Here is a 12,735-nt window from a genome sequence, read left to right on the forward strand (position 1 = left end):
CTATGTTTCATGGTAAAAATCAGATTTAAAATGACAGGAAACAGGACGTGTTCAAGTTAACGGTTGGATAAAAGTAAAACTCGGTTACCAAAGTTATACTCCCTAAAAATATATCCTGCAGGAACATACTATACAAAGTTGGAGGGACATTTTATATATACATCCCTTTTTATAATCATGTCATTTTTCTCTTATTATTTGGAACTGACATTGCCCCGGTGTGTGTGTATTTGTAGATCTCTTTCTCTTATTTTCCTAGCACAAATCTTTCTTCAACTAACCATGTGTAGGAAATGTATTTATTAGACAAGTGGTTCTGCAACTGTTTTCCACAGAATGTTGATAATTTTGCAAGATTTTAATAGGTGTTCCATTTAAACTAGGTTTCCTGAGCAGATTATTATGGAAATATTGGATTAAATCCAATTAAATAGCCTTCTTTATTGAAGTGCACTGTTGCTTTTCAAAAAGGGATTGCAGTGAGCATGTTTATTAGACTCTTCTTTCTTTTAGAAAACCTATTATCATCTTTTTTGGAATGTAAGTTTGAGAATCTATGAAGCTTATAGAAACATTGGCTGTGTACATATTTTTTAGGGTTTTGATAACTTTTCTTTTGATATAATTCCAAACTTATAGAAAAATTGCAAAGATATTATATGTGACTCTCGTTTACCACTTATCTGATTCACACATTGTTTGTATTTTAGCCTCTTTGCTCTGTCATTGTCTCATTAATTTTTTTTTCTTAGTCATTTGAGAGAAGGTTGGAGACTTCACACCCTTCTAAATATATCCTGTGTACTTCCTAAGAATAAATACATTCTCTTACATGACTACAGCACACTTAATCAAAATGAGGGAAGTTCACATTTAACACAGAATACTGTTATCTAATCCACAACCAATATTTAAATTTCAACAGTTGTCCCAACAATGTCATTTCAAGGTTTTTGTTTGTTGTTTTGCTTTTTCTCCTCTGGGATTCAGGATCATGCATAACTTTTAATTGTCATGTCTCTCTTTTCTCCTTTCACCTGAAATGATCTCATTTTTTGAGAGTAACTCTCAGCATTTTATAAAATGCCTATTTATAATTGGGTTTGTTTGATGTTTCCTTATGGTTATATTCAGCTTCTATTCTTCCATGGGGCTTCCCTGGTTGCTCACACAGTAAAGAATCTGCCTGCAGTGCAGGAGACCCAGGTTCGATCCCTGGAGAAGGGAATGACTATTCATTCCAATATTCTTGCTTGGAAAATTCCTGGACAGAGGAGCCTGGTGAAATAAAGTCCATTGGGTTGCAGAATCAGACAGGAGTGAGCAACTAAGAGTTGGACATACTTCCATGGCAGGAATACCACCAAAGTGATGTTGGGCCCTTCTCAGTTTATCAGGTCAGGAAGTATCTGCTGTTGATTTTTACCAGTGTTGATGGGGTTAACACTGAATACTTGTTTTAAGTGGCGGGTCAGTGAACTCCGGGAGTTGGTGATGGACAGGGAGGCCTGGCGTGCTGCTATTCATGGGGTCGCAAAGAGTCGGACATGACTGAGCAACTGATCTGATCTGATCTGCCAACTTTCTCCAGTGTTCAAAAGTTGTTTTCCCTTGGTAAATACAATAAGTAATTTGTGGGAAGATACTTTGGGGCTTCCCTGGTAGCTAAGTTGGTAAAGAATTAACCTGCAATGCAGGAGACCCTGGTTCAATTCCTGGGTCAGGAAGACCTCCTGCAGAAGAGATGGCTACCCACTCCAGTACTCTGGCCTGGAGAATTCCATGGACAGAGGAGCCTGGCAGGCTACAGTCCATGGGGTTGCAAAGAGTCAGACATGACTGAGCAACTTTCACTTTGACACCATGTAAATATTTTCATTCTCATGAAATACCCACTTTAGCTTTATAATTTTTATATTTATTAGTTGGCCTTAGACTACAATTTCTTATTCATTCATTGATTTTTGTGTTCATATCACTGTGGGCATTTGGATTTTTATTTTCTTTCATGGGTCATAATTCATTACTATCATTGCTTGCTCAAATTCACTGAAATTTGGTCAGTAGTAGTCCCTGCAAACTGGATCCTATGTCAGCTTAATATGTCTCTGTCTATTTGAGGATAGATTCAGTTTCTCCTTCTAACAGATGCTCCAGGCTCCTCATGTTCTGGTCCTAATCAATCTTCTGTCCAAGGAGCCCTGGTTCCTTCAAGAGGACCAAGGTATTTAGAAATCAAGATGTGGGCACTATGTGTACTCATTGATAAAGATCCATCATTGGTTATAAACCATCTCAGCAGATAGAATGAGGAAATATATATGTGTATTTAGTGTAATGGGCTTCCCAAGTGGTGCTAATGTTAAAGAACCCGCTTGCCAAAGCAGGAGACAACAAGAGATGAGGTTTCAATCCCTGGGTCGGGAAGATCCCCTGGAGGAAGGCATGACCACTCACTCCAATATTCTTCCTTGGAGAATCCCATGAATAAGAGGAGCCTGGTGGGCTACAGTCCATAGGGTTGCAAAGAGTCAGACAGGACTGAAGTGACTTAGCACTTAGTATAATACCTGTATAATATAGCTTATAAAATGTATGTATACACAAATATATACACATATTTGTATTTTTCTCTCTCTAACAAGAGCCAATATTTCTACTGATGCCCATCATTTCAATCTAGCACTTGTCGAACATCCCAATCTTTTTTCTCTCCGTGTTTGTTACTGCCTTCTCGAGTAGTGAGCCACCTAGCTTCCCTTATCTTCAATATATATACTCAGTTGCTGAGTCTAGAACACACAGTAAGTAGTTTAAAAATTACATACTCATATCATCAGGATAAGCAGACCAACTGACTAGAGTTTAATAGTTGTTTATCATTATTAATGCTATAATTTATAATGTATGATTTATATAGAGTTAAATTTGTAAGTCCTCAGGGTACCATTTGATGAGTTTTGATAAAATACATATACCCATGTGACCCATATCCCTCTTAAGATCATCTCCTAGAAATTTCTCTTCTCTTGACTCTTTTCCAGTCAGTAATGCTCCAGCAAAAGTAGCTAGCTTTGAAGTTTTTACCTGCAGGTTTGTTTCGCCTCTTCCAGAACTTCTAATACGTACACAGCGTGAACTCTCATCGTGTGTCTGGTTTCTTTTGTTCAGCACACTATCTGCAAGATTCATTCTTGTATGTATAAGAAGTCGGTTCTTTTTTATTGCTGTGTAGTATTCCAACCTGTGAATGTATCACCATTTGTTTTCCATTCTCCTATTGCTAGATGTTTTGGTTATTTTAGTTTTTGGTTACCATAAATAAAGTTGTTGTGAACCTTCCTATACAGGTCTTTTTTGTGGACGTATGTTTTAGTTCCCTTGAGTTGAGTAGGAGTAGAATTGCTGGATCACAGGGTAGGGTATACTTAACTCTGTGGAAAACCTCTGAATCTCGATCACAAGTGGTTGCACCATTTCCCACTTTTCACCGGCATTGTCTGAGAGTTCAAGTTGTGCGTCCTTGATAACATTTGTTTTGCTTGCCTTTTCAAGTTACGCATTCTATTGGGTGTGTATAGGTATTCTTTGTGGATTTATTTGCATTTTCTAACTCATGTACACTTAATTGACTTCATTTAGTGCATTTTCTCCTCAGAATGCATAATTTTTGGAAAATCCCATTAAGTGCACCGTTAATATGATTCTATTTTCAGTGGAATAGCTTTAAAGGGAAGCTCTACTTATGTGGAATCAACGCTAACTTTAGGGTGAAGACATGGGAATGCAACTGATATGGCCGATTTAAACTATGCCAGCAAGAAATCTTACCTTAGGTGAGAAAAGTGTCTCTCTCGTGTGAAAGATTAAATTTAAAATTCAATATTAAAAAAGAAAAGCCTTCAAATTCTATTTAGTGTTTACCTTTTATTGAGTTCCTACCATGGAATTATCTTTATGTCCAGCTCTATGAAATAGAGTAGAAGCAAAAAAAAATTATTCCTGAATAACTTTATATATTGTATGCAGTAATATATTTCTTTATATATTATACAACTTTAATATCAGTGCAGAAAATGCTGATTTTTTTCAGCACATGGTATGGTGAAGATAATACCTATGGGTTAAAAATTCTTATTCCTCAAAAACCTCAAACCCTAATAAAATATTTGGTTTGTTTTAATCTTAAGCTTTCTAAAATCTTAGAATCCTAGTCTATGCTCACATCATTTTATCCCACGACATTTTAAACAAAGGAAGGAAAACAGAGGCGTATGTGTGATTTAATGAAATATTTCAGAAGAGGTAAAGCTGATGGGCTTTGGTCCTGTTTATGATGTTCAGGGTGGTAGACCGATGAGGAAAAAGCAGAAAGGGAAGGTCAGGGAGAGAACAGAAGGGTGAGGAACAAAATTAGGAATGATTTACATTTGTTTAAAGTGTTAGAGTTCAAACTTGGGTTGACTAAGGGTACCCTTCAGTCTCTGCTCAACTCGAGTTTGAACTCTTAACACTTTCAGTTCAGTTCAGTTGGGGTCGCAAAGAGTTAGACACGACTGAGCAACTGAACCGAATTGAACTGAAAGTGTTAGAGTTCAAACTTGAGTTGAGTTGACTAAGTGTACCCTTCAGTAAAGAATCCGCCTGCCAGTGTGGGAGACATAAAAGATGCGGGTTTGATCCCTGGGTTGGGAAGACTCCCTGGAGGAGGGCGTGGCTCTCTACTGCAGTATTCTCACCTGGAGAATTCCATGGACAGAGGAGCCTGGCAGGCTACAGTCCATGGGGTCACCAAGAGTCAGACACGACTGAAGGAGATCAGCAAGCACGCATACACACACACCCTTCAGTCTAATCTGGAAGAGATTAAAGACACTGGTAGCATTTTAATTAAAAAAGTAATATGGTGCTTTTACCTTCTTGCTTGATTAAAACCTTTTACTCTAAGTTAGAAGGTCCTACTCTTCTTAATTTAGTTTCCTGCTGCTTGAGTTAACTCTTGGTGCTTCTTTTTTCTAGAGGACAAAATGTTAGTCTAGTATTTGGGGTTTTTTTCCCCTTTAATTTTACTCTTTTCTTTTTCACTTTTTTTTCTTTTAATTTCATGTAGTCTCATTTGTATCTTTGTTCATTTTCCTTTGCTTCTTCTTATCCTTGTTTCAAGACTCTTCATTTCCTTATTGTCTTTATACATCCCCTCTTTTTTCTCTTTCTGGCTGTGTTATAGTCTCTTGCTGTTTTCTCAGCTTTCTTCCTTACTCCTTTTGGCTTCCCGTCTGTTAATCTTGAAGTCTTTACTTACGTGTGTGGTCACATCCATCTAGATCAGAGCCTGAAAATTTTTTGGTGAATAGTTTGTATGAAGGAGAGGACAACTGGAAGTGTATAGGAGAATTAGCTATCGAGTAGTTTGGGAGAGAAAAGTCTTAAACCTGCTGATTTGCACAGTAACAGAAAGCAGAGGTATTCTGTGGTCTGACACCTATGGGAGTTAGTCAGGGTAGTTTCACCCTGAACTGGGAGAAACCCTGCCATGAGATTCCCATCCTGAACTGAGTGCTTGTGGTAACTTGAGATCAGTTCTTTGGTGACTCTCCTCCCCAAGGGGGAGCCTGCCAAGGTGAAAACTGACTCACTCCAAACTGAAAGTTTTGAAATCCTGGTACAGTCTTGCCAAGTGAGCCTAGACTAGACCTGGCCTTGGGAGACGAAGGTCAAAGATGGACCAGGATGATCCATTTTAGACTCAGGTTTGAAAGTCAGCTCAGGCATCAGTTATGCCCCAGGTCAGTTCGTGAGTAGGCACCAGTGGCCTGCACTGAACTCACAGACAGTGGACCAGCAAGGGTGCAGAGATCTCGGGCATCACACACACAGTTCACGCGGTGCATCCCTGAGGGGGATTCTGGAAGGTGAGTGCTGTTCTGGACAAGCTTCTGGCCCAGGAAGCAGCAGAGCAGTCCCTTAGGATAATGAGGGACAGGATGGCCTTCTTTTTTGTCTCCCAAGGCAATTGCCCTCTAGTCTGCAATCCAAGATGAACAAATAAATCTTATCTCATCCCTGCTTGAAGGTATAGGGGGAAAGGTGGAAAAATTAAACCCTGCTCTTCAGCTGTAGCAGTAGTTGGAAAGCACCTGTCTCGCCCCAGCCATGCTCTGTTTTTCCTGGAGGCTGGGAAGGGAGGGGAATCAACACTAATGCTGTTGGGACTCTCTGATGCAGAAGACAGATTATCAAAATATATATTTAAAGAAGGAAAAGCACAGAGAACCTCTCATTTTCCTAATCCACAAACCCTATCATTTCTTGCCAATTCCCTCAGGGGGTAGGGAGGGCTGGAAGCCAAAGGGGTCTCATCACACTTCTCAACAAAGATTTAATAGCAGGGTGCTGGGGGGCGGGGGGAAGGCTGAGATTATGGAGACTTTATTATGCTGACAAAACTGAGTAAGAACCAGCATTGTAAATCGTCAGAACTAAGCTACACTTAACAGGATAAATGTGTAAAGTGCATTTGGTAATACTGTACGCTTGTTGTTCTGAGTCATTTTTCTCTTCTCTGCTAATTTGCAAACTTGAGTTGTCTGTGAAGTGTTCTTTCACATCATTAATGTGAATTGCCTGGGTGCAAATGCAGAAAAGCTAAACAGCACCATGTTAGTTCTTAACCCTCTGGCCCACCATACTACTGGTGAGAGGGGTAGGTAGAGGTTTGTGCGACTGCAAGGTGGTTGTATTTTCAGAGAACATATTTGTAGATTGCATTTATTAACCCTAGGCAGATCTGTGAGTCCTTTACCAATATTAGTATTGTACGGATTCACAGTTTTGAGGAAAAGTCACTGAACCAATGATTGGACACCACATCAGTATAAAATAGCATGTTCACTTAATTTGATTTTAAGAGTTATGAGGCTTCTTGGAAGCTTCACATAGATTTTGTGAACTGAAGACTTTTTTTTAGACATCTGGGTTGTTGTTTTTTTTTAACTAAAGAATTTAAAGAAAAAGTGAAAGTGATTGAACATGTGTTATATAGTTGTGGGAATTTAAATACTGGTTGGTTTCACTTGACAATCAAGTACTCTTAACAGCAAGTTTGGTTTGCATTGGGAATAAGGAAAAGGAACATTTTATTGAATGAAGCATAGTTTTCGCAGAAGCATATTGAAACTGTTTTTAGAACTTCTTTGTTTTGCTGTTTTCCTTTTCAAATCATTAGTTGAAATAAGTTACATGAAATAAATGTGATATTTTAACACTTTAGCTTATATTAATTAGGCTTAAGGCATTATACCTTTGGTTTGCATATTTCTACATTGATTTCTTTATTCATTATTCATGCTTTGTTCATTATATATTAATTAATTATCTATTTATATATTAATTAGGCTTATGCTATGCTATGCTATGCTATGCTAAGTCACTTCAGTCGTGTACGACTCTGTGTGACCCCATAGATGGCAGCCCACCAGGCTCCCCCGTCCCTGGGATTCTCCAGGCAAGAACACTGGAGTGGGGTGCCATTTCCTTCTCCAGTGCATGAAAGTGAAAAGTGAAAGTGAAGTCGCTCAGTCGTGTCTGACCCTTAGGGACCCCATGGACTGCAACCTACCAGGCTCCTCCATCCATGGGATTTTCCAGGCAAGAGTACTGGAGTGGGGTGCCATTGCCTTCTCCAATTAGGCTTAAGGCATTATATATTTTATTTTCCTATTATCCTCTGTTTTGATCAATTTCTTGTTTCCTACCCAAAATATTTCCTTAGTGTTTTTTTTTTTTTCCACTGGGAGGTCTCAGATTGAAAACTTGAGATCATGCACCATCACACCCGCGGCTGCCGCTCATCAAGCCCCTGTGTAGCTGGTTTTGTTGGATACTTCCGTAGTGTTTTTTAGCCTACTTCATTCTTCAGATCCTTCTAAGTCCGCCCAATGCAATTCGTGGCTTCTACAGATTGGGTTTCCATGGTGGCTCAGATGGTAAAGAATCTGCCTGCAATGCAGAAGACATGGGTTTGATTCCTGGGTTGGGAAAATCCCCTGGAGAAGGGAATGGCAACCCACTCCAGTATTCTTGCCTGGAGAATCCCATGGACAGAGGAGTCTGGCAGGCTACAGTCCATGGGGTGGCAAAGAATCAGACATGACTCAGCAATTGACACTTTTCACATTCCCCAGCCCCTTCTCCACATGCTTCTTATTTTTCAGACCAGTAGTTTCCAATATTTTTGATTAAACATATATAGGATACATCTTCAAAATATGTATTTATCAATATGTTACATAGATACATGTATGATACAACACTCAAAAAATAGAAATTGAAAAATGAGGTGAAGATGACATAGATTTTAAAAATAAATGTATGTTGTTTTGAAGTTCTGATATAGGTTCATTTATTTTGACAATTTATTTTAATGGTTGTGAGAGTTAATAGAGCTATCTCAGAAAACCACAAAGAGAAAACATACGTTATTACACTTCTCGCTGAGGTTCATAATTATCAATGGTGTCTATCAGCTCATATTTCAGATAGCTTTCCTGGTCATCTCAATTTTGTTTTGCCAACTCACATCTGATTAAATTGTTTGTATTAATATCTTCTCCCTCTTCATTCAGTGGCTGACAAAGAGCTTTTACTGGGAGTGGAAAGGCTAGACTCGCCATTTTCTTGTTGATTACTTGTGCTCACCTGTTAACATCCCCCGGTTGCCTTGCAGAAGACTTTAAAAATCACTTGTCAAAATTTGAGGATTCTGTGTGAATTAGATGAGTGAACATTAAACAAGGTGATCAGCAAGCCTGTTTCCCTGGGCACAGGCCACTGCGCTATTTTGAGATGTGGGAACGGAGTGGAAGGGCAAGGGCACCCAGGATGACAGGAGTACTGTTTGTCTTACTCTCAGGATGTTGTTCCTGGGTGGCTATTTATGGCTGATGTCTCTTCTGATGGTTGCTAAATATTCAGGCTATCTTTTCTATCCTAGGATGTATACCCTGTATTTGAGAGACCACTGTTCTTGACTATCATTGACCTCATCATAAGAAAAACAACACACCAAGTCTCTGCTCCTCTCAGTTTCAGAGAAAGTGGTGTGGCTCAGTATGTCAGTTTCTTGGTCTAGCAGGACCATGACCTAAGTTCCTCTACGCATTTATCAGAGATAAAGCAATTGTCCACAATTGGTTCCAACCTCGAATTTTGGTTGACTGATCTCCTTTTTCTGGTTTTGCAGGAGTCGGTTGCTATAAAAGGTTTGTTATTTCCATATTGCTTGGGCTGCAGCAAAACTTTGATATTAGTACGTCATCTATTGTCCTTTTCTTGATATATTTGTGAAATTCTCTACCAAAACATGGATGTAAAATAATCATTTTCAGATCCATTATTGTCTTGGTGCTTTTGAATACTTTGGGGCATTGTAATTGAGGTTTATGAAAGGCCTTTATGGATGAGGTATATTTTTCCACTGTGAATGATGAGTTATTATATATATTAAAGTTAAATAGCTGGAATGTTGAATGGGTAGTGTAAGAAATATTTCTCCATATTTTTGATGTGCATTTTAAAATTAGGTGCTTTTATTGTCAGCCTGTTTTAATAATTTGTGAATCACCAGAAAGCTACTGATTATCAACAGAAAGTTCCTAAAGGATGAAATCTCCTAGAAATAGAAAATAAATGGGTGAATTCACTGTATTTTTTTCAAGTAAGACCTAAGTGGAGAGTATTCTGTATTAGCTGTAACTGTATTTGCAAATTACCTGCTCCTTGATTAATCTGAGGTTTTTGAAATTAGCATTTTGAAATGAGTAGAACTCAAGAAGTGAATTAGCATTATTTGTCTGTGTATTAAAAATGTTACCTTTGGATGTCTTGTGGAACCACAGCTGTTTTAGAGAAATGGTCTGGCCTTAGTTGTATAATTGATAATGAACATATTATCATCCAGTTCTGTGGTTTCAGGATTTATTTGCCAAAAAATTGTAAATAAAATGTCAAGAACACAAGCCATGGGAGAATATCTTCAAGAATTTCCACCGTGTCCTTGATGGTCATTGATGGTAATTAAAGCTGTCAGTTTGTCCCTGTGGAGAAGTGTAAAGATTATAAATGAAGGGCTGTATTTGGGATGTGGAAACAGTGGGGCCTCTTTTGTGGGGAAGATGAATTAAAAGAGACCAACTATTTGCTCGGCCCCTGTGCAGCCATTCAGTCTGTCTTGTAAGCAGGGCCGTGTTTAGCTATTCGGATAGTCATGTGCACATAAGAGCTCTGCCACATGTAGCCTGTTCTCGAACGTGAAATTCAACATGATAAAACCTGGAGGTTGAATTTTTACAGTTTTGCATGACTGCAATTATTTTTTTTGACATTACTATACTTAAGATGCTATCTACTTCCTTTATAAGATAGTGAATTGATAAGAAAAGTGGACTCTTTCCCGGTCGTTTCTCTTGTGTGAAGTCTGTGTCTGGGTGTCTTGTCTTTGGGGAATGGCAGGGATGTCACAGAGATCTGTGACCTCTTAATAGGGCCTTGGGAGGGTAAGGCAGGAATCAGGGTGCACTGTGCCTCAGGGCTTAGTTCCTTTAAACTTCAAGGAATTGGATGGAACTCTTCACTCCTCCTTTCTTTCAGCTTTACCTTCAGGGGAAATTGATCGATTAGAGGTGATTATTTCACAAACTCTGAACCCTCTTCCCCTCTTTGTTCCAACTGGAGCTCCTCAAAGTTTAAAGGGATTATGTCTCCAGGGTGAATTGTAGAATGAATTTAAGTAGATTATTGGGTAGAACTCTTTGAACACACGTTAAAAGTGCTAAAACATATATTGGGACAGAAGGAAATATGTGGAGCAAAAGGATAAGGTAACATTTGTTTCAAAATAATTATAATATAATTATATGGGATATTTTTGAGCAAATGATTAGCTGTTAGAAGGTAGAATCATAGTAGTGCCTCAAACCAAGAAAATAATGGAGTCAACAAATGGACAGTTGTGCAAACTCTGGATGGTAAGACCCCGAGGACCAAAGACAGCCATGAGTGACCGGGTTTATACATGTCCTCCATTAAGCAGAGCAAGCTTCTACTAACTGATGGCTTTTAGTGTTTTCTATTAACTAATAACTTCTAATAACTTCTTTGTTTACCAAAAAAAAAATGATCTATGTCTAATTTGCTTTTTGAATGTGTGATATATTTACCTTATCAGCACTGTGGACCTTATTTGAGTTATGTTTAATACATCAATTTAATTTTTCCCCCTTTAACACAATCTAGTTTCTAGACTCTTACCTACCCACAGAGCAGTATTAGCTCCCCCTGGTGACTAAATAAAAATGTAGACAAGGATGATTGCAGTGACGAGCTTCATTAACTTTAAATTGCATAATTAGTATTAGGATGTACACAGTTGGCAAGTACACGGAACTATTTTCCAAAAAGAAAAAAATTCCAGTTAGTCTTGAGACATGTCCATTTTCATGGAAGTTTATTTACATGATGAAGGTTGGTCAGTTTTATGAGGCTTTCCTGGAGTTCTGTCCATTTTAATGACACCACCACTTATGGTTTCTGATGTGGGAGATGTTAGAATACAGAGCAGATATTCAGATCTTCTATAAATTGGGAACTGAATAGAGACACAGACAATGAAAGTAAGAGCAGCTACCAATTTGCCTGTCTCTATCATTCTTACAAAATAACCTTTCTGTAGAAAAGCTTATCATTGTTAAAATTATTTAAAAGTTGTGTCTCTTGGATGGACCTAGAGACTGTCGTATAGAGTGAAGTCAGTCAGAAGGAGAAAAACAAATATCGTATATTAACACACATATATGGAATCTAGAACAACGGCAGAGATGATCTCCTTTGCAAAGCAGCTATAGAGACCCAGATGTAGAGAACAGATGTATGGATACCAAGGGGGGTGGGGAGGGTGGGGTGAACTGGGAGATTGGGATTGACATATACACACTGCTAATACTATACTTAAAATAGGTCACTAATGAGAGCCTACTATACAGCACAGGAAACTCTACCCAGTGCTCTGTGGTGACTTAAATGGGAAGGAGATCCAAAAAAGAGGGAATATATGTATGTGTCTGGCTGATTCATTTTGCTGTACAGCAGGAAGTAACACAACACTGTGAAGCAACTATTCTCCAATAAAAATTAGTTTAAAATTTTTTTTAGAAAACGAGTAAATTACAGCTGTCTCTATTTAAAAAAAAAACGTTGTTTCCATGTTTTGGCTATTGTGAATAACTCTGGGATGAACATAGAAAGGCAGATATTTCTGCAAGATCCCAATTTCAGATCCTTTGGTTGTAAACTCACGTATAAGCTGAGTACCTTCCGGGGTTCTAATGCACAGCATTGTAGTTATAGATAATTATACTCGAATGTATACTTGACGGTTACGGATAGAGTAGATCTTAAGTGTTCTCATCACAACAAAGAAATGGTAATTATGTGAGGTGATAGAAGTGTTAACAAAACCCACCGTGGTAATCGTTTTGCAATATGTAAATGTGTCAAGTCATCACAAACTTATACACTGTTATATATCAATTCTATCTCAGTAAAGCTGGAAAAAATAAAATTTGGGGGGCAAAAAGCACTGTTACACATTGAAATACTAAAGTGTAATTTTTTGTTGCCAACTCAAGAAAACATTTTTCCAGTTTAATTTATCAATTATTTAAAGTGTATATTTGTATT

The 12,735-nt window shown here is 38.2% G+C and overlaps 1 protein-coding gene across 5 annotated transcripts in view; it reads left to right on the forward strand.

Moving 5' to 3' along the window:
* Positions 1 to 12,735, forward strand: part of ZNF521 (zinc finger protein 521) — a 312,240-nt gene that overhangs the window by 32,450 nt on the left and 267,055 nt on the right.

Source organism: Bos taurus, chromosome 24, assembly GCF_002263795.3.
Source record: "Bos taurus isolate L1 Dominette 01449 registration number 42190680 breed Hereford chromosome 24, ARS-UCD2.0, whole genome shotgun sequence".
Classification (NCBI taxonomy): Eukaryota; Metazoa; Chordata; class Mammalia; order Artiodactyla; family Bovidae; genus Bos; species Bos taurus.